This window comes from Pteropus vampyrus, unplaced genomic scaffold (genome assembly GCF_000151845.1).
Source record: "Pteropus vampyrus isolate Shadow unplaced genomic scaffold, Pvam_2.0 Scaffold768, whole genome shotgun sequence".
NCBI lineage: Eukaryota > Metazoa > Chordata > Mammalia > Chiroptera > Pteropodidae > Pteropus > Pteropus vampyrus.
Window position 1 is genome coordinate 3,853 of NW_011889549.1, and position 2,326 is coordinate 6,178.

General features: G+C 49.1%; 1 long non-coding RNA gene across 2 annotated transcripts in view; it reads right to left on the reverse strand.

Moving 5' to 3' along the window:
- Positions 1–2,089, reverse strand: part of LOC105309540 — a 4,864-nt gene extending 2,775 nt beyond the window's left edge. The window contains exons 1-2 of one of the 2 annotated variants that reach the window (XR_897396.2): positions 1,946–2,089; positions 1,644–1,718 (exon numbers count right to left, since the gene is read on the reverse strand). This is a non-coding gene — a long non-coding RNA (uncharacterized LOC105309540). Of the gene's footprint in view, positions 1–1,643 lie in introns of both variants that reach the window. The other variant, XR_002778303.1, reaches the window with a different exon arrangement.
- Positions 2,090–2,326: the final 237 nt, after the last annotated feature.

A 2,326-nucleotide genomic window follows, 5' to 3' on the forward strand; every position in this document is an offset into this window, starting at 1 on the left:
AGGTGTCCCCTGGGGGCTCAGCCGGCTGCTGAGATGTTAAATCATAAGCAAGTGGAGGATAGGAGCACTTTCATGGCAACTCGGATTATAAACAAGATTTTTCTGTGTGTGCATGGTGTTTGTTTGTTTTGTGGTGGGAGAGAACACGGGCCCTTCCCACCTCCCAGACGGGTCCTAGCTCCTCACTGACAACTGCTCCGGCTTTCCCTGGGCTTGAGCCCTGAGGTCTGCCAGGCCCCCACGCTACTGCACCAGGCGTGTCTTTCATGCACTTTCCCGCTTTCCCCCTGGTTCCACAGGTCCTTCTCTATAGTTCCTGTCGACTTTATTCTCTCTCCTCATAACGCCACCTCAGCGGAGAACCAGGCTCCCCTCCTGTGAACCACAGACCTGCAACCCTGCGGGGCTGGAGCTCAGCATGAACCATCAACTCTCAGCCCATCCAGATGGACCGATGGACGGAGCACTGGAGAAGCTCCTCCCTTCAGCCCCAGAACCTCAGGCACGGGCCGTGGCGTTATGGGAGAGCGTCTGAGCTGGGGTTCAAGTAACAGCCACCTGTGAGAATGAGCACTGTGTCTGGAGTCAGGAGACCTAGATTCGGATCTCGACTCTTTCACTAACTGTGCACCCCTGAGCACCGACCTTCACTGAGTCTCAGTGTCACCACCTGTACAATGGAGCTCATAGTTTTTCTGGGAGGAAGGCCACAGTGAAATGAGGGTGGGCAGAGGCCCCTTGCATAGTGGCTGCTCTACAGAAAGGAGGCCACACAGGGCTGCATATTTGCGTACGCCTGATTTCTAGGTCTGACTCAGCATCCTTCTGCCGTCCCTCCCTCCTTCCTTTCCTTTCCTCCACCTCTAGCCTGTGCCAGAGAATTCCAGTTCAGTCCAAACCTCTACAATATCTCCACAGCACAAAGAAGAGTCTGAATTAAAACTGAGGTTTTAACCTCAACTAACACCCAAATGGACTTCCATTTTGAGGGCCCTGAGACTGTTGAGAGCCCAAAGAATATTAGGTCAAATTTCTCCTTGCAGAGGGGACTATACCCAGATACCCAGAGAGCAGTGGTGATTTCATTTCAGTGAGTACCAGACAGCTTCTGTCCTCTCCACATCCACACAAATCATAAACACTGGACACACTACATGCAAATGGTTGAAACTGCAGGCTGTGCTGTTAACAAGCTGGTCACAGGTCCCATTGCCTTAGCTCAAAACAGAAACAGCTTTCACTTCCCCTCTTTTGGGCAAAAACTTCCCTTTTATTTCTCAAGTCTGTGGCTTTTTCCTCCTTAATTATAAAAGAGAATGGACAGAAAGTCCTTATTTCATGACAGAGAGGGGCCCAAACAGGATAAGAACACTGCAAGCCACCAAACTCCTCAGCGTATGGACTGCTGGAGGGAAGTGCAGTGAGCAGATGCTACTTCTGGTCCTCGGTCAGCTGGGCTACGGGTAGATCTAGTGTTTCACTACACCCTGCTTCCCCTTTTCCAAGCTAATCTCTGGTGAAAAAAAAAGTTTCACCACCTGTAAAACCCCTACAGAACTTAATGGTTTCTATGAAAGCACAGCCCATGGAAGGTCTGAAGAATGTAGTATGCAAAAAAAGGGCCTGTGGCCAGGCGGTCCTACCTCCGTCCCTCACAGCAGGGCCACTCCCTAGACTACTGTGAAGCCTTTCCTGAGACTAATGTGGACCTTGGGACCCTGGAAAGAGATGGAAAGAACACAGAAGAAGAGGAGCTGATGCCAAGTCACAGGAGGCTTCAAGTCCTGACACCTCCAAGGACAGAGAATCACTTTGGAATGCCACCGAGCTTGATTTAAAAAACAAACAAAAAAACCCAACTTTCTGACATGATTATAAAGCCCTCAGGTAGATGGGATCCTAAATCTGTATTGAATCTACAGAGACAAGGCATATATATATGTACCTAACTTTCCAATAAAGCCAGCTGCAATCTTCTGGTTAATACAGAAAAAGATGAGCAAATGTCCAGCAATAGTCTGTCACCTGCCACTTTGCTCTTCCTTGCCCGCTGCTGCTGTTCACATATGAATGACCTCTTTCACAGCTGGTTCTAAAGAATCAAAAAACCTGCGGTAACTGCATTTTGACAGTAGCCGCAAATGAAGGTTGTGCCTTATGTATCAGCAGACAGACTCCCAATCAGGGGAGAGGTGGAACATAGCAAAGGTGTGAAGACTTAGTGGGCTCTTGCTAGAGAACTCTGCTCCTTTCTCTTCCACAAAGACTTGTCATCTTGCCTCTCGCTGTCACTAATGGCAGTGGTTCCTAAAGTTTTGACTACTTC